Source organism: Anarhichas minor, unplaced genomic scaffold (assembly GCF_050575085.1).
Source record: "Anarhichas minor isolate MPS153535 unplaced genomic scaffold, ASM5057508v1 ptg000122l, whole genome shotgun sequence".
In the NCBI taxonomy this organism is placed as follows: Eukaryota; Metazoa; Chordata; class Actinopteri; order Perciformes; family Anarhichadidae; genus Anarhichas; species Anarhichas minor.
In genome coordinates, this window is record NW_027466568.1 from 77,849 (window position 1) to 102,087 (window position 24,239).

Sequence of the window (24,239 nt, forward strand, 5' to 3'; positions counted from 1 at the left end):
ATTAGTTTTTGTATCACAAGTTTTCTGAAATGTTATGTTTAAATATGCAAATGAGGGATTATGTAATGGTAACGTTTGGTGAATTTAGTAGAAATCTACAGACGTAAAGCGACAAAGTATAAAATAAATGTTTTGTTTTAACGAGTCTGAAAGAAGACGAGTTGTGGAAGAAAAATAGACCAAAATCTCTAAACTGAGCACAATGAAAACAATGTGTCTCACCTTAAAAAACCTCCACGATCAAAATCTGATGAATTTTGACAATACGATGAGTAACTGATTAACTGAGTGAATAGTTCCACGAGGCTGCTGAACATCTACAGAAAGAGTGTTGAGGTTCAGGTGAGAGGAGTGTGTGGGCTTAATTTGGCTCCACAGTTGGCACACACACACACACACACACACACACACACACACACACACACACACACACGCGCGCGTTAAATGTCAGCATGCAGTAATACCGTCGTCTCCTGTCACACATCTCCCTGAATAGTAAAGCATGAAACCCACAAACCTTTTCTCAGTTTTGTTTTTGAGTTAAGTTGACAAGAAAAAAAAAAATCTGTTGTTTCACGTTGAATATGGTTTGTTTTAAAGCCACGGTATATTTTCATATTCCTGGAACTCACATCCCCGCCACCCATCAGCTGTTTACTTTATCAGAAGACGGTGTGTTTGTGGAGGATTCCCCCCCACAGCCTGTTCCTGTAGTCGCACGGCGCTGTGAGAGGAAACCGTCCGCTAGTTCTGAGGTGGAGATCTGAGATCACGACCTGCATACCGGACGCCTCTTATCTCCTCTGAAGCTGCGTCACTGTTAAAGCAGAACTCACAAAGTGGACTTTCCCATGTTTATCATCTCATCTCTTCAGCTGCACGCTCTCCTCTCACCTGTCTGGAGAGCAGCTGGGGAACAAAATCACACAATGAGCTCTTTTTTAACAGTCAAATAAAAGACGTTTTTTTAATTGTTATTGTTGAAGGAAAAACAAACAAATGTCTTTAAACTCGAGGCAGACAGATGAATCAGTTGTTGCAGAGATACATAAGTGGATAATTAAGAAGAAGCTGAACATTTAAAGGTGCAGTCAGACCGGATGAGGAGATATTCTCACATGATGAAGCTAAAAAGCAGCTCGTCACATGTTTGTAGATCTGAAGCAGACGTTAGCTGTGAATGTGGATCGGGTCTCAAAGAGGACTCTGGATTCTTAGTTGAAGACCACAACTGAAGGGATCGTCTCACTAAACCCGCCGGATTTATTCCTGCTTCAAATGCAACCAATGACGTGACTCATTATCTCGATAGCTAGCTACACTAGCTACACTAGCTACACACGCTATCTACCGGGAGACTTGTTTTTAGCGACGCTAGCGACCCGGGCAAAAACAAGACGGCATACGTTCAATGGTTCTGAGGTTGTTGACCCAACCGCTCATGAAACCGTTGTACTGTAACTATTTAGTCTCTTGTACTCCTTCATCTGGCTCGCGGTGCAGCAGGAGGTCTGGAGGACGAGGTCATCGATCACCTCCACACCGTCACGTGACCCAAACAAGCCATAGAAGTGTTAAACATTGAATTAGCCTCTAAATGTTCAGTTGTCTGAATCGACTCAAGTTCTGCAGAGTCCTGACAGGATAACGACGTTGCAGAGCAACAGGTGTTTCAGTTTAACCAGTGGCCGTGTTAATTGGTGCCGCATGCGTTTGCAGCTGCTCGTAGTAACTTGCGTAATTGTTTGACGTAGATAATAAACAGATATTTAAACCAGGTTGAAGGATTTTACGAGGACCCTTCATGTTCTGTCGGTGTTTCCAAAAAGCTGCCGTCACTGCGAGCGACCACGGACGCACTCAGGCTGAGAGTCACCAGTTAACACCGTCACTGGTTAAACCACAACACAGGCGGTGTCCAAGTCTGCAAGCTGTTAAACGTGTTGACGACTGCTGGACTGTTTGTGACGGCCATTTTAAAAGTGAACAAAGTGAAAGCTGTGAGTCTGAGTCCTGCTGTTTGCTGTACGTCTTGATTCGGCCTGGAAACACTCCGGTCCTGGTCTGGGTTTAGGAGGTCTTGACTACGTAGTCTGTGCTACTTTTTCTTGCTGTTAGTGTCATTGAAAGAACGGTGACTTTACTGCTTTATGCAAACACAGTTAACAATGTTTCTGTTTGCTGATAGACGGACTCAGATCTTTATGCTGCAGCAGAAACATTCAGTTTAATTCTCTTGGAGCTCCCATCTTCATTTATTGATTCATGCAACAGAGAAAGACTCGGACGGTTTGACTTCAGATCAGTGAAGTATTGTTTTTACTGCCGTGAGTCAGCGGTGAGTTGCTCTGACTCGTTTCCTGTCTGCTCCATGTGAAGAACGGATCTATTGTAGATATCTGGAACCTGTTCTCCTCTCAAGTGAAGGATGGAGGGAAGTCTGCAGCCTCAGGCTCGATAGAGTCTGATGTTGTGTAAAAAGATCCTAAATTGATCTTTAAACTTTAGTGTTTAACACTTTGCAAATATTCTACTTCTTGTTTAAGGGACTGAATATCTTTCACATTTAAGTAAACAGAACTGCTTTCATCTTCCCTGTTGTGATAAATCTTTGCTTCTAAGTAAGACCTGCTCGTTAGTCTCAGCTGTGTGGCCTCACAGATCACATGACTATTTCATGTCACGACTACACATTTTAACACCAAGGACTCTCGACTTCACTTGAACTTGATCCTTTTGACTAACAAGTAGTTGATACTTTCCCCCAAACAGCCCAAAGATTTAACATTGTGTTATTTATAAAGTGTGTAGAACTGAGACCAAAGATCACTTCTCTCGTGTACCAAAGAAACCGACAGATTGTTTGTGAGTCTTCTCCCACTTGTGGTTGTGTTGTGTCCCAGACCGTGGGAGGCCTGCAGTCTCTCACATCAGGACAGCTAGACGTGTGCATGCCACACACACACACACACACTGTTGTGTGGTGTGGAGGCTGATAAACAGACACTCTGAGGAGAGACAGTGTTGAGTTTAAGGACATGTTGTGAGTCAGTTCACCTCCCACCTGACCAGATACGATCTCCGTCTTGCTGTCAGAAGATGCACTGACATGTTTAAATACTGCACAGATGTTTGAGGCTTTAAACAAAGAGAGTTCATGTTCCTGCAGCTCTTATTTCTATCGATAACTTCAGCATAACGTCGTGTTAAGAGAGGCAGGTGAGGAGCGCTGAAGACGTGGATCTGATGTTTGATTAAAAACTCTTAAAACAGCCAGTTCAGTTCTGTCTATTCTTTGCCTTCATCTCTTCTTGTCTCTCGCTCTCATTTCTGTTTCATCGACAGAGATCCAAACAAACTGAATCTCATGTATTCCATGTTCACTCAAACATTAAAATTAAACACAATCTTTTACTAAACAAGTAGTTGTGATGAACGACACTGCGACCGTATTACAACGTGAAATCTGCGATGCGTTGGTGTTTGGGTTGAGCTGGATTAGAAAACGCTCCTGTTGAATGAAAGCATGTTGCCATTAAAATGTTTCACCTGTCGCGTAATAAACGGCTCGGTGACTGGTGTAACCCGAGGACGTCTGAGCTGACGGGCCCCTTTGTTTCTAAACCCGTCACACTTTGCATGAAGGAAGAGAGTCTCTGTGAAGCTTCACTGCACCTGGAAACCAGAGATGTTCGCTTATAAATGAATTGATTTTTAGACCTCAGCCTGTCAAACGTAATAAAAGTCTCTAATTCAAAACAAAAAGCCTTCTTTCCTCCAGCAGACAGCTGTTCATTCCCCGAGTGAAACGACTTCAGTAACGGCACTTCTTTCATTATTCTAACCCAAACTATGATCTTTACTTCAACCTAACTAAGTAGTTAAGTTGCTTCAACCTAAGTAGTTAAGTTGCTTCAACCTAACTAAGTAGTTTAGTTGCTTCAACCTAAGTAGTTTAGTTGCTTCAACCTAACTAAGTAGTTTAGTTGCTTCAACCTAAGTAGTTTAGTTGCTTCAACCTAACTAAGTAGTTTAGTTGCTTCAACCTAACTAAGTAGTTTAGTTTAGTTGCCTAAACTTAACTAAGTTGTTTCCTGTGAATACGGAAGTTTATTTTGTTTGCAACAACAGGAAGTTGACACGTGTTGCTGGACTTTTGTCGGAATACGTACCAAAAAATTAGGAGTAACATTTTTGTAAGATATCATACAAACTGTTGTTCGAGGATAAATTGCTGAGATTATATATACATATACATATATGTATGTATATATAATCTGGGATTGTGTGTATTTTGATGCGGTGATGAATCATGAAGTGACACATTTCTTATTTCTTCGTGTCGTTCCAGCCGAGTGGAGCGAACAGTGAACGTCTCTCTTCAGTTATCAGCATGAATAATAACAGATTATTCATATTATTTAAATATGTTCTCTAGGCTCTGATATTCATCTCTTAAATATCGTCACACTATTCATATCATGAAGGAGCTCATTGTGGCTTAATGTCCCGCATCACCTATTAATATGATGATATTAGATCATATCACTGACCAAACTCACAGAATATGAAACTATGAGGCTGAAACTAATTGTTTTCATAGTCAATTCATCTTCTGATTACTTTCTCATTGAGCTGTTTGTTCTATAAAACATGAAAACATGTTTGTTTACGTGCATATTGATTCTAACACAGAGAGAGTCTTTAGTTCCTGTTGAGGAGTTCAACCCTCTGAACAGACGGTGGTGTCAGAGCTTCTGTTTCTCTCCCACGGACTCTTGTTCTGTCTCTGCAGCGGGTTCTTAACCGACGCTTCTTCTTCTTCATGTCTCTCTTCTCTTCTTGTTTCTGCATCAAAACAACCAGAAGCACATAAAAGAGATTTATTTCCTCTTGAATCTGGTTGTATTTCTACTCTCAGTGAAGGTGGATCAGAAGCAGACCTTTGATCGATGAAGCATTGAAGGGTTCATGATTCACACTGAACTCGTGTCTCATCGTGAATTAGTGAAACACGTCAAATTCTTCAATATTTAAATTCTTTTTTACTTTTACTTTTCTTTAATTCTTAATTCATAATTCTTTGTCTATTTTTTTCTAACCTAAAATATTTGTGACATAAAAATGGAGGACAGTTAATTTGAGCTCAAATTCTTTGATCGAATCTAAATCAGAATAAAAGCTTTTAATTATGTCTGTTTTCATTTATTCAAATGTAGAAAAAAAATTTTTAATGCTCTTAACTTGTGTAAACATCTTAATTTTGCTCTTCATTCCCTCCCTCTGTTTTCTGCTCTTGTCTTTCATTTTCTCTCTCTTTAAGCTAAACTCCTCCACTCTGTCAGCTTCCTTTTTTCACTTTTTGAGTCTCATCAGAGCCTCGAGCGTCTCCTCCGTTGCTCTCTGACTAATTCTGATAGAAGCCATGCGACTAGCTTTGTATTTTAGGCGACATGGCCGCCATGCTGGATTATGTCATGTGTTGTTGTTTCTTTTCTCTGTGAAACATGTCGGCTCGGACGATCGTCTCGTAGCGCCGGTCGTCCACGTCCCACGCAGACAAAAACCGTCTCTGCTGTCCGGGGAAAAATTGTCCTCCTGAGTTGTGATGTGACTTTGTGTTTGCTGGTTTAGTGGAACTCTAGAAAATTGTGGTGGTCTGTGTGTTGCTCTGTCACGGGCCTCTGATCGTAGGCACACTGTTGGGTTGTGTTCTTTAATAAATAAGCATCAGCGAGAGTGAAACTGTGAATCACAACCAGATTAAAGTGAGATATAAACTCTCTTCAGTGGGTGTTACATTCATCTCAAACTGTTCATTTCTGAGCGCGAGCGGCTTCACAGTTAAATTACTAACAAACACCTTTAAAGAATGTTTGTGTTCCACTCTGACATTAAACACTCTGCTCTATCACAAGCGGTACGAGCCTCCTCTCTGCTGTCACCTGTGAACTCATGTTGATACCGAGACTCCCGTGACATTTATTGGTGTCAAATGTTGTTTTTCTCGCCGTGTGTCTCGGCTGCGAGTGTATTTGGCGTTAATCGGTGTCAGACTTGTTTTCTTCTTATAAATAAATAAATCCATAAGTCATACTGAAACCGTGATGCTTTGGAGTGATAATATTACCAGAGCAACAGGGGAAATTTACCCTGAGAAATGTTCGCTTCTCTGACAACCCACTCAGTTTCGACTGGAAAAAAAAAAAAAGTCGTTTAACCTTTTCAGCAACAACAAATGCTGCTTCAAAAAACAATGAAAGGAGTGAAATGAGGCAGAATATCATCGTCTGCCGTGTTCCTCCTCTGCTCATAAAGACTCAAATGAATACGCAGTTTGACTCTTTATCTATTCATGACTGAGATGAGCAGTTTCACAATGAGACGTATAATATAATATCACCATATATGTTACTGAGGTTACTCTTTACACTTCTGCTTCATGACTCAAACTCAGCTTCACTTTTGAATCATTGTTGAAATTTAATTTAGGAACATTTTGAAAGAGATGTATGATTTTTTTGGCTCTTTTTTTAAGGTTAAATGTTTTTTTTATGGTTGCTAGAGGAGCAGATATTTGATATTTGTCTCTGCTGATGAGCCGTCGGTGCCGACTGGTTTCAGACGCTAAATGTCAGCGAGGAGTAAATATAAACATGTTTATGGTTTCAGTCAGGCGGTGTTGCGTTCACAGTCCGTGGGTGGCATCGCTCCATCGACTGATCATCACCTCACTGTGTGTGTGTGTGTGTGTGCAGATACATTTATGTATATTATGTATTTCAGTCAGTGGGAATTGAATGTTCTGTTCTGTGTATCTGCAAAGATATGTGTGTGTGTGTGTGTGTGGGTGTGGTTGATTATTTCTGTGTATTTGTACAGACACTTTGTATTTATTTATATTATTTGTACATATTTTGGTTCCTTTTTCAGTGTGTGTTGTTATTACACATTTAATATTACTATGAGCTGGAACATACTGTGTGTGTGTGTGTGTGTGTGTGGTTCTCTGAGTGTACTTCTGCAGTATGCATGTGTGTACAAACAGTATTTATTTTATTTGTAGTGTGTGTGTTGCTCTGTGTGGACATGTACATATATGTGTGTGTGTGTGTTTACATGTTTATATCAATGTATATGTGGTGACATGAGTGTGTACCTCTACAGTTGTGAATGTGTGTGTGAGTGTTTAAATGTCTTATGTGTCCACATGTGTAATTATTATCACCACTGATACTGTGGTGTCCGCTATGATACACTGTGTGTGTGTGTGTGTGTGTGAACATACAGTATGTCCACTTGTTAAATATTTGTGCGCATGTAAATTCTGTTTTATGTTTTATAATAATAATGACAACAATGACAATAATAATAACAGTAATAATGATTATATTATAATACAACAACAACAACAACAACACGAGCAGTAGAATAAATAATAATATAAGTAAATATACTAATCAATTAAGAATTGATAGATGAATGATATTAATATAATAATACCGTAACACAGCAGCAGCAATAACAATAACAGCAGTAGTCATAATAATAATAGTAATATTGGTAATAGGAGTTGTTCTAGTATTAGTTGCTATAATAGTTATAGTAGTAGTGGTAATAATGATAATTATATTAATAATAGTATAATTGTACTATAATACAACAACAGCAGAATCAGCAGAAACAGTATTAGTGTTAGCAGCAGTAGTATTGTTAGTAGTATTAATTATATAATATTAATACATCTACATTCTACCGACATTCACACTGAAATCACAGCACCAGCTGGGCATGTTTATTGTTATTATTGTTTAATATTCCTGTCGGGTTATTTACTAAAAATACATTCTGCTTATTGTTTTGTTCGACAACACGTTGAATCTGAAAAGTGTCACCGATTCATTTTACATCGATCACAACGACGAGCGTATGACGCAGAAAATAATTATTGTTGTTATTCTAAAAGAATATTATTGTATAAAGTAAATGCAGATTCTTCTGAACGACGTCTTTCACAATCAGCAGATCTCAAATCAAAGACGAGGGAATATTTGTGTCGTACGAGTCATACGAGTACTTGTGTGTGTGTGTGTGTGTGTGTGTGTGTGTGTGTGTGTGTGTGTGTGTGTGTGTGTGTGTGTGTGTGTGTGTGTGTGTGTGTGTGTGTGTGTGTGTGTGTGTGTGTGTGTGTGTGTGTGTGTGTGTGTGTGTGTGTGTGTGTGTGTGTGTGTGTGTTCGTTCGTTCGTTCGTTCGTTCGTTCGTCCCAGCTGACATTTACACATTGACAGCAGAGAGCTCATCGTTCTGGTCACACGACATGATTTCACGTTTTACTTCACGGCATCACTTTGTGAATATGTTTGTTGTGTTTGTCAATAACACACACTGTGATGCTTCAATACTTTTATGAAATGTGCTTCTTCACGTGGTGTTCAAGTGATAACATGTTGACACATTAGTTCTGATTCAGAGGCTGTTTGTCTTCATGTAACTGTAGTTTTATAATATATATATAATGCACATGTTATACTGTTCACTTCTTTGTCTGTGAATTAAAAAATGTATGTATATATATAGTATTTTGTAAGTTCTATAGTTTATACTTCCTGTAATAACCAGTTCATCCTCTCATAAGTGTACTTTTACTTTGTTAGAAGTTTCACTTTTACTCTTTTTCCTGAAGTAATATTTTGTGTTCTACATTTATTACAGCGGACACACTTTTAAATATCGTTAGTTATTAAAAACTGGAAAATAATTGAAATAGGCCAGAGATACAAACATTGTTCAGTTTCAGTTTCTCTAATTTAATGAATCTCTTCTTTTTAACCTGCTGCTCTCGTCTGAGAGACGATGTTACTCCAGCGCCTTTACGTTCACATCAGCAACATCAAATAAAATCTACTTTATGTGTATAGTATTTACTACACACATAAAGTATATTTTATAGTATAGTATATACTATGTGTGTATAGAGTAGACTGCAGTCGACCGCTGGTTACTTGTCACATATTCTGTGTTCACGTCATGTATCAGGTGCCGTAGGAAACATCACGGAGGAACAATAACACACACGTCACACAATAGAGATACATTCAGAGTACAAAGTCTGTAGCCAGCACTTCACCTTTGTTTTAAGATATTTATATCTGTATTAATGTGATTGTAGAGATGGAGAAGAATGATTGTTGATGTATAAAAGTGTCTCTGGAGACTTCACGATATATTGCAATATCACGAAGGTGAATATTAATATACTGGTTCCTCTGAGGTGATCGCTGAGCTTCTGTCATTACTCAATGTGTTCAGTTCAGACTTCAGGACATTTGATCTCCTGATTGTGTTGATTGTGTTGAGTGTGTTTGTCTGGAACTGAGCGGTTTCACTCTTCACATGCATCACATGAAGACAAAGTGTGATCTCCAGACTCTGCAGCTCCCAACCTGTTTGAAACCAGAACTCAATGCACTCCGTTTGAATATGTGTTGAATCAGAACAGCCTCACTTCACAGTGAATGTTCATCCCACCATGTTGGCTACGTCGTGCTGCGCTACATGTGCTCTTATTCAAATAGTACTTTATATGAAACGTGTTGACAGCGTGTCGGGACGGACGCTCTGTCTGCAGCTGCTCTTTTGTGTCTTTGTGCAAACACTGTACATATATACATGTGTACAGTGTGTACAGTGTGTAGCGAGCCTCATCAGGAAATGAACGAACCCACCTACAGATCTTTTGCTATCTGGACATTATTTTATTCGCGTGTTGATAGTTCTGTGTCGTAAACTCGGCTCACTGTAAATACTTCACTGTGTAAGTCAGTAAATCTCTGGAGCAGCTTTGAGTTCAAACACGTGATGTAAATTAACTCATTTCATTTTCTCTGTTGTGTCGACGTGTCTGTGTGTGTGAGTCAGAGATGATGATGATCAAAGACATGAATATGAAGATAACTTTGTAGAGAACTCTTCATTTAACTCGTATGTGGTTTTGTTTGCAGCGATGTTGAACCCTGCAGGTTTCCAGGAATATTTGTCACAGTGGCTACTACTACTACTACTAATACTACTACTACTACTACTACTACTAATACTACTACTACTACTACTACTAATACTACTACTCCTACTACTACTACTAATACTACTACTAATAATAATAATAATATTACTACTACTACATATATTACTTCTACTACTACTACTACTACTACTAATAATAATATTACTACTACTACATATATTACTTCGACTACTACTACTACATATATTACTTCTACTACTACTACTACTACTACTAATAATAATAATAATATTACTACTACTACTACTAATAATAATAATATTACTACTACTACATATATTACTTCTACTACTACTACTACTACTAATAATAATATTACTACTACTACATATATTACTTCTACTACTACTACTACTAATAATAATAATATTACTACTACTACATATATTACTTCTACTACTACTACTACTAATAATAATATTACTACTACTACATATATTACTTCTACTACTACTACTACTACTACTAATAATATTACTACTACTACATATATTACTTCTACTACTACTAATAATAATATTACTACTACTACATATACTACTACTACTACTAATACTACTAATAATATTACTACTAATAATATTACTATGACTACATATACTACTTCTAATACTACTACTAATACTACTAATAATATTACTACTACTGCATATACTACTTCTAATACTACTACTAATAATATTACTACTACTAAATATACTACTTCTAATACTACTACTAATACTACTAATAATATTACTACTACTAAATATACTACTTCTAATACTACTACTAATACTACTAATAATATTACTACTACTACATATACTACTTCTAATACTACTAATAATACTACTAATAATATTACTACTACTACATATACTACTTCTACTACTACTACTACTACTAATAATATTACTACTACTACATATATTACTTCTACTACTACTAATAATAATATTACTACTACTACATATACTACTACTACTACTAATACTACTAATAATATTACTACTAATAATATTACTATGACTACATATACTACTTCTAATACTACTACTAATACTACTAATAATATTACTACTACTGCATATACTACTTCTAATACTACTACTAATAATATTACTACTACTACATATACTACTTCTAATACTACTAATAATACTACTAATAATATTACTATGACTACATATACTACTTCTAATACTACTACTAATATTACTACTACTACATATACTACTTCTAATACTACTACTAATAATATTACTACTACTACATATACTACTTCTAATACTACTACTAATACTACTAATAATATTACTACTACTACATATACTACTTCTAATACTACTACTAATATTACTACTACTACATATACTACTTCTAATACTACTACTAATAATATTACTACTACTACATATACTACTTCTAATGCTACTACTAATACTACTAATAATATTACTACTACTACATATACTACTTCTAATACTACTACTAATAATATTACTACTACTACATATACTACTTCTAATACTACTACTAATACTACTAATAATATTACTACTACTACATATACTACTTCTAATACTACTACTAATACTACTAATAATATTACTATGACTACATATACTACTTCTAATACTACTACTACTACTACTAATAATATTACTACTACTACATATACTACTTCTAATACTACTACTAATATTACTACTACTACATATACTACTTCTAATACTACTACTAATAATATTACTACTACTACATATACTACTTCTAATACTACTACTACTGCTGTTGCTGCTCTCTGTATCTCTGCTCCAGTCGGCCGTGTACTGAGAATAGAAGCGATTGATTGTGATGTTCTCTGAGCTCAGAGACTCACTGATGTTAAAGCTCTCACTTCCTTTTTGAAGCCTCTTTGTTTACCAGCTAACACGCTGGAGTCCTCTCTGCTCGCTCACAGCCTCCGTTTGGACACAGAGGTGCACACTCACTCACAAACACAACCATCATATGATCCTCCATGAGGAGATATTAATAATAATAATAACAACAGATGACGCAGCTCCATGTCTGTGAGTCACTCTGAGTGTTTGTGAACCAAACACGTGTTTTTTCAGGACAGAAATTAGCTGAGATGCTGTAATTCCCTTCAGTAGTACAACGCATTGTTTCCTCTTAAAGGCAGAAGTTCTGTGATATTCTGTGACGAGAAGCTCACTCAGTAAATATTTAAATCCTCTGTGTTGGGCTGTTTTACCTTTTGTACTAACTTCTTTAACGGACTGTGGGAGGAAGCCGGAGAACCCGGAGAGAACCCACGCTAACACGGGGAGAACATGCAAACGTCCAGCCCGGGAATCGAACCCTGGCCCCTCTAGCTGTGTCACAATCCCACTTTAAATGAAATATCATCAGGTACTGGTCTACACATCGTATTCTACAAACTTAAGAAAACATCTTTGTTTGGAACAGATCTCTGCAGAAATCACACCACAATAACTTTAATATGTTTTCATTGAAAATGAGAATAATGACGAACGAACATAAAACAACCAGATAGTTTTATGTCAGAGAACCTGAACGAACTGATTGGATTTTGGTGGTCAAAGGTCACATCCGTCCCATTCTCGTGATATCTATATCTATGTATATCTATATCTATATATTATATAGATATAGATATGCCTTGAGGGAACCTCTTGGTTAAAAACGGGATTTGTACCGTTAGTGGATTTTACAGGCAAAAGTTTACATCAACACATTTCAGCAACACAAAGTTCTTTATTAACACATCAAAAGCATCGAGACAGAGATCAGAAATAAACAATTCAGCACTTTATAAACCAACAAATCAAAGGATTCAGAAATGAAAATGAAATATAATGAATGGAAAATGAGGATTAGTGATGCTGCGGATGCATGATGGCGATAAAGACGACAGTAGAAGTTGTTACTTTAATGCAGCGTCAGCTTTTTTTCGCGATATTTCTCTCAAGAATCCTCGAGGGAGAATTCTTCGACTGCACGCTGGAGACGAGGATATAAATAACACGAGATGAATCCGAATAAATGTCCTTACTAATGAAAAGATGAGAGAAGAGATTCAAAGACCACCAACGTGAGATCTTCTTCTCTCACAAGCAGCCGGCAGCGTTCAGACGCCCACACAGACGCCTCTGTGAGCGGGTCGACTGCTCGGTGTGAGAGCCATCTGAAAGCAGCTCCACTGACCGGCAGCGGTGAGGCTCTGTGTCCCTGGACGCAGGAGGGAATTCTAACGTCGTGTTTCAAACATTTCACACGTTTCACCGTCAACGTTCTGCCAGATGTTTGTTTCACTGAAGTGTGTGTGTGTGTGTGTGTGTGCGTGCGTGTGCGTGGGTGCGCACCAATCATGTGTGATATCGTATTGTGCCAAATATAATTCCAACATCAAAGAGGGAACATTTTGTTGAGTTTCAATGACCTTTATAAAATAAAGTACTTTAAATGGTGTCAGACATTAAGTTGTGAAAGTCCACTTTGAAACAAGATGGCATTCATTTGCTTGTTTGAAAAATGTATTTCAGAACTCAGCTAAAGGCTGAATGACTCGTTAAAACGGGCCTTTTTGTGTCTTTTGCAGGACTAAGGATTTAAAGGTCTCACCTCAGGACCATCACACTGGTTTCCACCTCAGGACCATCACACTGGTTTCCACCTCATTCAGCCGTCCCGACAACTGAAACCAGCTCAGCAACCGGTAAGAGACGTTCATGAAGTCTGATCCTGTTGATGTACAGCTGAGTATCACAACAGGTTGTGAAATAGTCAAGAAATGTAATATATTGGTTTTGTGTTCAGGGACACAAGTTGTCATAAATGGAAAGTAAATTAGGAGCCTTATTAGCAATAGAGATATAGAATAAATGTATCCATGTGATGAAGCAACAGTCAGAGCAAGTGACGTACTTTATGATATCCAAAAAGACGACTATTGGTGGACGAGTCCAACAAACAGGACTTTCAACCAGAATACAGGTGGTTGACTTCACGTTGTGGTTTTATGTTACCTAAACCTAACTGTTGGTTTTTAGTTGCCTAAACCTAACTGTTGGTTTTTAGTTGCCTCAACCTAACTGTTGGTTTTTAGTTGCCTCAACCAAACTGTCGGTTTTTAGTTGCCTGAACCTAACTGTCGGTCTTGTTGTCTCAACCAAACTGTCGGTTTTTAGTTGCCTCAACCAAACTGTCGGTTTTTAGTTGCCTCAACCAAACTGTCGGTTTTTAGTTGCCTCAACCTAACTGTCGGTTTTTAGTTGCCTCAACCTAACTGTCGGTTTTTAGTTGCCTCAACCTAACTGTCGGTTTTTAGTTGCCTCAACCTAACTGTCGGTTTTTAGTTGCCTCAACCTGTCGGTTTTTAGTTGCCTGAACCTAACTGTCGGTGTTGTTGCCTGAACCTAACTGTCGGTGTTGTTGCCTGAACCTAACTGTCGGTGTTGTTGCCTGAACCTAACTGTCGGTGTTGTTGCCTGAACCTAACTGTCGGTGTTGTTGCCTCAACCTAACTGTCGGTGTTGTTGCCTGAACCTAACTGTCGGTGTTGTTGCCTGAACCTAACTGTCGGTGTTGTTGCCTGAACCTAACTGTCGGTGTTGTTGCCTGAACCTAACTGTCGGTGTTGTTGCCTGAACCTAACTGTCGGTGTTGTTGCCTCAACCTAACTGTCGGTGTTGTTGCCTCAACCTAACTGTCGGTGTTGTTGCCGCAACCTAACTGTCGGTGTTGTTGCCGCAACCTAACTGTCGGTGTTGTTGCCTCAACCTAACTGTCGGTGTTGTTGCCTCAACCTAACTGTCGGTGTTGTTGCCTCAACCTAACTGTCGGTGTTGTTGCCGCAACCTAACTGTCGGTGTTGTTGCCTCAACCTAACTGTCGGTGTTGTTGCCTCAACCTAACTGTCGGTGTTGTTGCCTCAACCTAACTGTCGGTGTTGTTGCCTCAACCTAACTGTCGGTGTTGTTGCCGCAACCTAACTGTCGGTGTTGTTGCCGCAACCTAACTGTCGGTGTTGTTGCCGCAACCTAACTGTCGGTGTTGTTGCCGCAACCTAACTGTCGGTGTTGTTGCCGCAACCTAACTGTCGGTGTTGTTGCCGCAACCTAACTGTCGGTGTTGTTGCCGCAACCTAACTGTCGGTGTTGTTGCCGCAACCTAACTGTCGGTGTTGTTGCCGCAACCTAACTGTCGGTGTTGTTGCCGCAACCTAACTGTCGGTGTTGTTGCCGCAACCTAACTGTCGGTGTTGTTGCCTGAACCTAACTGTCGGTGTTGTTGCCTGAACCTAACTGTCGGTGTTGTTGCCTGAACCTAACTGTCGGTGTTGTTGCCTGAACCTAACTGTCGGTGTTGTTGCCTGAACCTAACTGTCGGTGTTGTTGCCTGAACCTAACTGTCGGTGTTGTTGCCTGAACCTAACTGTCGGTGTTGTTGCCTGAACCTAACTGTCGGTGTTGTTGCCTGAACCTAACTGTCGGTGTTGTTGCCTGAACCTAACTGTCGGTGTTGTTGCCTCAACCTAGCTGTCGGTGTTGTTGCCTCAACCTAACTGTCGGTGTTGTTGCCTGAACCTAACTGTCGGTGTTGTTGCCTGAACCTAACTGTCGGTGTTGTTGCCTGAACCTAACTGTCGGTTTTTAGTTGCCTGAACCTAACTGTCGGTTTTTAGTTGCCTCAACCTAACTGTCGGTTTTTAGTTGCCTGAACCTAACTGTCGGTTTTTAGTTGCCTCAACCTAACTGTCGGTTTTTAGTTGCCTCAACCTAACTGTCGGTTTTTAGTTGCCTCAACCTAACTGTCGGTTTTTAGTTGCCTCAACCTGTCGGTTTTTAGTTGCCTGAACCTAACTGTCGGTGTTGTTGCCTGAACCTAACTGTCGGTGTTGTTGCCTGAACCTAACTGTCGGTGTTGTTGCCTGAACCTAACTGTCGGTGTTGTTGCCTGAACCTAACTGTCGGTGTTGTTGCCTCAACCTAACTGTCGGTGTTGTTGCCTGAACCTAACTGTCGGTGTTGTTGCCTGAACCTAACTGTCGGTGTTGTTGCCTGAACCTAACTGTCGGTGTTGTTGCCTCAACCTAACTGTCGGTGTTGTTGCCTCAACCTAACTGTCGGTGTTGTTGCCTCAACCTAACTGTCGGTGTTGTTGCCTCAACCTAACTGTCGGTGTTGTTGCCGCAACCTAACTGTCGGTGTTGTTGCCGCAACCTAACTGTCGGTGTTGTTGCCGCAACCTAACTGTCGGTGTTGTTGCCGCAACCTAACTGTCGGTGTTGTTGCCTCAACCTAACTGTCGGTGTTGTTGCCTCAACCTAACTGTCGGTGTTGTTGCCGCAACCTAACTGTCGGTGTTGTTGCCGCAACCTAACTGTCGGTGTTGTTGCCTCAACCTAACTGTCGGTGTTGTTGCCTCAACCTAACTGTCGGTGTTGTTGCCTCAACCTAACTGTCGGTGTTGTTGCCGCAACCTAACTGTCGGTGTTGTTGCCGCAACCTAACTGTCGGTGTTGTTGCCGCAACCTAACTGTCGGTGTTGTTGCCGCAACCTAACTGTCGGTGTTGTTGCCGCAACCTAACTGTCGGTGTTGTTGCCGCAACCTAACTGTCGGTGTTGTTGCCGCAACCTAACTGTCGGTGTTGTTGCCGCAACCTAACTGTCGGTTTTTAGTTGCCTCAACCTAACTGTCGGTTTTTAGTTGCCTCAACCTGTCGGTTTTTAGTTGCCTGAACCTAACTGTCGGTGTTGTTGCCTGAACCTAACTGTCGGTGTTGTTGCCTGAACCTAACTGTCGGTGTTGTTGCCTGAACCTAACTGTCGGTGTTGTTGCCTCAACCTAACTGTCGGTGTTGTTGCCTCAACCTAACTGTCGGTGTTGTTGCCTGAACCTAACTGTCGGTGTTGTTGCCTGAACCTAACTGTCGGTGTTGTTGCCTGAACCTAACTGTCGGTGTTGTTGCCTCAACCTAACTGTCGGTGTTGTTGCCTCAACCTAACTGTCGGTGTTGTTGCCTCAACCTAACTGTCGGTGTTGTTGCCTCAACCTAACTGTCGGTGTTGTTGCCGCAACCTAACTGTCGGTGTTGTTGCCGCAACCTAACTGTCGGTGTTGTTGCCGCAACCTAACTGTCGGTGTTGTTGCCGCAACCTAACTGTCGGTGTTGTTGCCTCAACCTAACTGTCGGTGTTGTTGCCTCAACCTAACTGTCGGTGTTGTTGCCGCAACCTAACTGTCGGTGTTGTTGCCGCAACCTAACTGTCGGTGTTGTTGCCGCAACCTAACTGTCGGTGTTGTTGCCTCAACCTAACTGTCGGTGTTGTTGCCTCAACCTAACTGTCGGTGTTGTTGCCGCAACCTAACTGTCGGTGTTGTTGCCGCAACCTAACTGTCGGTGTTGTTGCCGCAACCTAACTGTCGGTGTTGTTGCCGCAACCTAACTGTCGGTGTTGTTGCCGCAACCTAACTGTCGGTGTTGTTGCCGCAACCTAACTGTCGGTGTTGTTGCCGCAACCTAACTGTCGGTGTTGTTGCCGCAACCTAACTGTCGGTGTTGTTGCCGCAACCTAACTGTCGGTGTTGTTGCCGCAACCTAACTGTCGGTGTTGTTGCCGCAACCTAACTGTCGGTGTTGTTGCCGCAACCTAACTGTCGGTGTTGTTGCCGCAACCTAACTGTCGGTGTTGTTGCCTGAACCTAACTGTCGGTGTTGTTGCCTGAACCTAACTGTCGGTGTTGTTGCCTGAACCTAACTGTCGGTGTTGTTGCCTGAACCTAGCTGTCGGTGTTGTTGCCTGAACCTAGCTGTCGGTGTTGTTGCCTGAACCTAGCTGTCGGTGTTGTTGCCTGAACCTAGCTGTCGGTGTTGTTGCCTCAACCTAGCTGTCGGTGTTGTTGCCTGAACCTAGCTGTCGGTGTTGTTGCCTCAACCTAGCTGTCGGTGTTGTTGCCTCAACCTAACTGTCGGTGTTGTTGCCTGAACCTAACTGTCGGTGTTGTTGCCTGAACCTAACTGTCGGTGTTGTTGCCTGAACCTAACTGTCGGTGTTGTTGCCGCAACCTAACTGTCGGTGTTGTTGCCGCAACCTAACTGTCGGTGTTGTTGCCGCAACCTAACTGTCGGTGTTGTTGCCGCAACCTAACTGTCGGTGTTGTTGCCGCAACCTAACTGTCGGTGTTGTTGCCGCAACCTAACTGTCGGTGTTGTTGCCTCAACTTAACTTTAGTTTTTAACATAATGTCCGTGTACATCGAAACCAACAGCTTGTACTTCCTGTAAGTTGCTGCTGCGTTGCTGATATCAGACCTGAGTTATTGCTGATGTTAGCGACAGAACCGGCATCACTGAGCTGCAGTCAGTGTGAACCTTACTTCTTCATTCACTCATTTCTAGCTCTCAGTAAGAAGTGATTCATTTCAACAAACTCAAGTTGTCTTCTTGTGGTTTGTTTGAATATTAAAGGTTCAGAATCTGATCTCAATCTGGAGGAAGCTTCAAAAGATCAATCCGGGTTCAAACAGTCTGTCAGTTACATTCAGAACAAAGGGTTTCACCTCTTTTTACTCCACATGGACTGTTGCTCTGCATTCAACCAGAGCCTGCTCTCATGGGATTGGTCGATTCTCCTGTTTCCTCTCCTCTTCCTCTCCTCCTCCCCCCCTCCCCTCCTCTCCTTCCCTCCCCTCCTCTCCTCCTCCTCTCCTACTTCCCTCCCCTCCTCTCTCCTCCCTCTCTTGACAGAGTGCAGCAGCTCATATTAATCAGTGAGAGTGGAGTCCGTCTATAAATCACAAAGTCCTAATGATCAGTAATAGAAGTGTCATGGCGTCAGATGGAGCAGAAATGCTGCAGTCAACAGCAGAAGCTCATAAGTTACTGTGTGTGTGTGTGTGTGTGTGTGTGTGTGTGTGTGTGTGTGTGTGTGTGTGTGTGTGTGTGTGTGTGTGTGTGTGTGTGTGTGTGTGTGTGTGTGTGTGTGTGTGTGTGTGTGTGTGTGTGTGGTGCTGTATAGAGAGACGCTGCCTGGTAACAGAGGCGATGCCAACAAGTCAGCTGATAGCAGCAGCTGACTCAGCATTTAGTGTGTGTGTGTGTGGAGATTCTTCTTTTTTTTACATATTGCGATTGATTAAAGAAAGTGTTTTACATGGTTTGTCCTCTCAGTGACGAGTCTTCATGAAGGAGTTACTTAATAAAAGCGTATTTTAATAGTTGCCGTGTTTTAAAATCACATCTTTCTCTACAAATTCATAAAAACACAGACTCAGCTGCCGGTTTATTAGGTACACCTCAGTCAGTCCTGCAGTAAATACTTCTGAGGAAGGCTTTCATCTCATCACGGTTATAACCAGCTGTGAAGCGGAACCCTTGACCCTTGATGGAGGAGGATTTACTGCTCCAGATGAACATGATGAACGGTGACACTGAGTTAGAGAGGATTCACCTTCTGATCTCCAGCCGACAAACAGCAGCTCCTCATCCATCAGACGCTTCACCTCCTCTCACCAATAATGAACACGGTGATGTATTAAGAGGACAAACCACGCGCCGTACTCACACATGAGAGCAGGTGTTGTATCGTATGAGCTGATGCTAACAATGACCAATATGTTACAAATAGCTACACAATCTCTCACTTGCTGACAATATAACTGCAGAAATGACAACAAACTGTTCGCAAAATGTATCTTAAATAAATTCCATATTAATAAGGAAACAATCAAATGAGCTCAAATTAAATTAGCTATTTTTGTATCGAGCTTATGAATAGTTTCAAACATGTAACAGACTTGTTTTTGTGGCGGTAACACATTGATGTTTGATTTCTCCACTAACGAGTAGTGTGAGGTTTTACAATTAACAGAACAGTAATCAGATTACAGTTATTTTGACACCAGTGAACAGGAAGTGGCCATATCTGGACTGAGGAGGAGTGACGTAGAGACGGGGTATACGTCTCTGGTAGAGACCTGTCAATCACCGTGTAGCCCCGCCCTAAAGCATCCCCTGCTTTATGGTCTGTTTGACTCTAAATGGACCATAATGTACTAAATGAACATCATGCTGTATTGAAGAAGACTTGAAACTAGAGATTGAGACCATAAACTCATGTTTACAATGTTTACTGAGGTAATAAATCAAGAGAGAAGTAGAGTCATTTTCTCATAGACTTCTATACAACCAGAGGAGTCGCCCCCTGGTGGACACTAGAGAGAATGCAGCTTTAACACACAAAGCTTTGACTTCTCTTTAAAGAACCAGTTCCCTGGAGGTAAGGAGACGTGTAACTGGACGTTTTGTAGGAAAACCCACGAAACATTTTCGTAAGAAATGATATGAACCGTTGAATGAGGATACGGCAGCTCATCATCGCATCATGTTGAGTTGAACTTCGGTGAACTTCGCAGCCTCAACTCATGTGTGACCGAGTCCTGAGGGACAGGAGGAGACGGGCCCGGTTCTACAAGGGTACTAAAACATGCACTGCACCCTCAGCTGCAAGTATAATAGTAAATGTGATGCACAAGGTGGTAGATGCACGGACTGCATCCTGCATAGAAAGAGGTTCTCTACTTCTTCCTTTTTGTTCCATGCTGCCCCAGTTTTGACAGCATAGCAGTTGAACCATATGAGCAGACATGAGCTTTAAAATGAGATGTTTTTATCATATCTACCATATTTTGTATATATTTAATGTATGTTGCTGTTGCACTGTGCTTATTGTCATGCACCAATCACTCAAAGGACTTGTTAGTGATAAACAGACGTGGCAATGAACCGTTTCAGATTCTGAAGAACTCAATTTAAACGTAATACTTTTGAAGAAGAAATAAATCCCTTAATTAGCGTCTACATTCATCAACCTGTTATCTTGATGAACACCACACTGACCTTCTGTATGTGGACGTTAAACACACTCTGATCTTCTCCATGAAGGAGCTACAGAGATGAGATGCTCTACATCCTCCTGCAGCTCTCTTCCTCTTCTTCATCACTGCTCAGTACTATCAGCGGCTCTGAGAGCTAAATGCAGATCCTCTTCATCAGACAGAGAAGACGAAGCACAGCCTCATCCATCAGACCGCTTCATCACTCACTCACTCATTCATCACTCACTCATTCATCGCAGGTCTTTTACAGTTGAATCCTGTTTCTCTGGACCGTCCTACAGAGATGACGATGTTCAGAAGTGGAATGAGAGTCTTCTCTGTGAAGTATGTGTTCTAACGTCCCGAGCAGACATAAATACTTTAACACTTGTACTGAGTCTGACTCTCCGTGGGGCTGAACCCTCTTTTGACAGCTTTAACGCCGAGTGTGAAACTAAGTGCTGCTCCACTTTAAAAACAGAGCAGCCGACTGATTCGTCTCCTCGGCTCTTAAACGGGATGATTAACGGCGCGGAGCGGAGCGGTCTGAGACGTCGCTGTAATGGCTCCGGAGTGAAGAACGAGGAAACGGGTTATAAATGGAAGACTGTAATTTATCTCTTCTGTCCCCGAGGTCTTTTATCTAAAGACTGAAGACATTCATCGTCTGGAGGAAGAGTCTGTTAGAGGACGAGACGTGAAGACATCTCGTGCATCTACACACGTTTGTATGTGTTTATAATAATTATCTGATCTTCATCTTATTCAGTCATTCTAAGAGATGACTAAACAAAAACACACATAACTAACTTCATATGTTGAGAGAGAGTATCACTCGTTTCTGAGAATATCTGACTGGTAACGTGGTGTTTCTGAGGTATTTTTGATCATTTTGATCAATTCTCTAAAAATATTAATAGTCACCTTTGATCTGTAACGAGATGATCGCGCTCTCGTGTGTGTGTGTGTGTGTGTGTGTGTGTGTGTGTGTGTGTGTGTGTGTGTGTGTGTGTGTGTGTGTGTGTGTGTGTGTGTGTGTGTGTGTGTGTGTGTGTGTGTGTGTGTGTGTGTGTGTGTGTGTGTGTGTGTGTGTGAGAGTGAGAGACAAGAGTGAAGGACGGTGACTGAGTGAAGGAGGGGTTCTGGACCCGGGGGGGAGAAGGAAGTGACGCCACACAAACACAGCTGTTCACTGCTTGCTGCCTGGTTCTTGTGTTAAAAATGTCGCTTAATAATAAATAAATAAAAAACTGCGTTAACGCGCGATAATATAATTAATTAATGCGTTACCGCGATAATAACGCGTTAACTTGCCCAGCACTAGTTTTTTTACTTCACATGGTGAATAAAGAAATATTTATTGGTAATGATGCCCGTCCTACCTGAGCACACATCATGTAATGCGTCCTCTTTATGTTTTGATGTTTTGATATTTTACCACATTGCTCTGTGCTTTTCTTCTTCTTTTCTCTCCCCGTGTGTCCGAACAACATTGTTCTCTCGTTGTGTTCCAGTTGAGGAGTTGCTGAGTCAGTTCGGGGTCATGACATCATCACCAGGAGACGGATGAGGTGTGCCGTGTGTCGTGGGTTGATGGTGCTGTGGAGTTGCCTCAGGGAATAATTTGCTGAACTGTTGAAGGGAAGAACAAATGCAGGAAGTGTGAAGGGGCAGTAAGTAGGATCTTTACTGTCACATTGCACCAAATGAGCATGAAAACACCTGCAGCAGGTCGATGGTGTTCAAATGTCCAAACCCAGTGAAGCCATGCTGATGAACACAGCAACATAAATACATAACTTCATTTATAAAGCATGAAGAGACGAGCTGAGGAAAGCAGTTTAAAACATTCAATGAAAGGGACCAAAATAAGTTGAATCAAATCAAAATGTCTTAGTTTGATTTCACACATTCTCCTGCTGTGTGTGTGTGTGTGTGTGTGTGTGTGCGTGTGTGTGTGTGTGTGTGTGTGTAGATATTGAAACTATGTATTTTTTTACTACCATGAACTGAACTAATATTTTGAGTGATCATCACTGAAGACGTGTTGGTAAACGTAATGAGACAACAAATACTACAATATTAATATTAATACAAAATATGATGATGAATAAAAGTTAGATAAATAAAGTCCCGGATGTTTTGATCATTGAGGAAGAAATCAAAACATCCTGTTTGACCAAATGGTTCAGTTATCATCAGACACAATATCTAATTATTATTGGACAATAAACAATATTATTGTCATTTCAAGCCGCTGACATCATGACAATAGAATAACAATGAAAACACAAAAGAGAGATTATTCACACATTGGAATTAGAATGTGAAAAAAACATTAAAACACACACATACATATATACATGTATATATATATATATACATATATAAATATATTTATACTTTCACATGATCATGACGGGTTCATATATCATAAGATAAGTTGATAACTGACATTTCTTGAGGTCATGTCCATGAGTTTAGAAGTTAATTTAAAGACTCGTGACAGTAAACCGATATTATTTGACAGCTAATAATCTGACCGGTATCTGAAGTAGAACAATGTTAAAGGAGAACCGGGTTCCTCTGTTCAGAGCTTAAACGTCATCATTAGTCCAATATTGAACCATAGTCTGGTACGTCTTCTGATCTGTTAATTCAATATTGAGTTTTCGATGAGAGCATGAAACTCTTTCATGAACACCATCAAAGACTCAAGCTGACTGAATTCTTCTTCCTCTCTTTGTGATGTAGATTATGAACCTTTCCTGTTTCTTAATAATCAAATAAATACGTTTATTAAATCCAGCTCTTGTTTTGGTATTTTACTATGAATTCACTCACTGTGTTAAGAACAATATTAATGTATATATTAATATTGTGTGTCCATCACATAAAACAAACATCAATAGTTTGATTTCTTATCACATTATTTACGTTTTGGTCAATTGAACGTCAGAAGAAGTCCTTTTGCTTAAAAGATGATTTATTTTCTTTCTTAACATTTGCAGATTATTTTTCTGTCCATAAACTGGAATTTAAAATTTTAATTTCAGCCACTTTAGCAAAGCTTAAAGAATGTAAACACTGCTTTTATAAGCATGTTATTACAGGATTTACTTCTTACTTTCTTATATATAAATAAGACATAACTGTAAATGATAAACTCAAGTTCTTCTACAGTTGGACGTATTCTCTCCATCAGAGGCTCTCACTTAGATTATCAGTAGATTCAATGTTTAAGCAACATTTGACTGTTGAGC

The 24,239-nt window shown here is 40.3% G+C and overlaps 1 protein-coding gene across 4 annotated transcripts in view; it reads left to right on the forward strand.

Annotated features, from left to right (window-relative positions):
* anapc1 (anaphase promoting complex subunit 1) overlaps window positions 1–23,784 on the forward strand; it is a 95,056-nt gene extending 71,272 nt beyond the window's left edge. The window contains exons 55-58 of one of the 4 annotated variants that reach the window (XM_076083144.1): window positions 13,696–13,812; window positions 19,459–21,321; window positions 21,458–21,704; window positions 22,491–23,784. The gene's annotated coding sequence lies outside the window, so the exon portion shown is untranslated. Of the gene's footprint in view, window positions 1–13,695; window positions 13,813–19,458; window positions 21,705–22,490 lie in introns of all 4 variants that reach the window. The other 3 variants (XM_076083143.1, XM_076083142.1, XM_076083141.1) reach the window with 3 other exon arrangements.
* The last annotated feature ends 455 nt before the right edge of the window (window positions 23,785–24,239 follow it).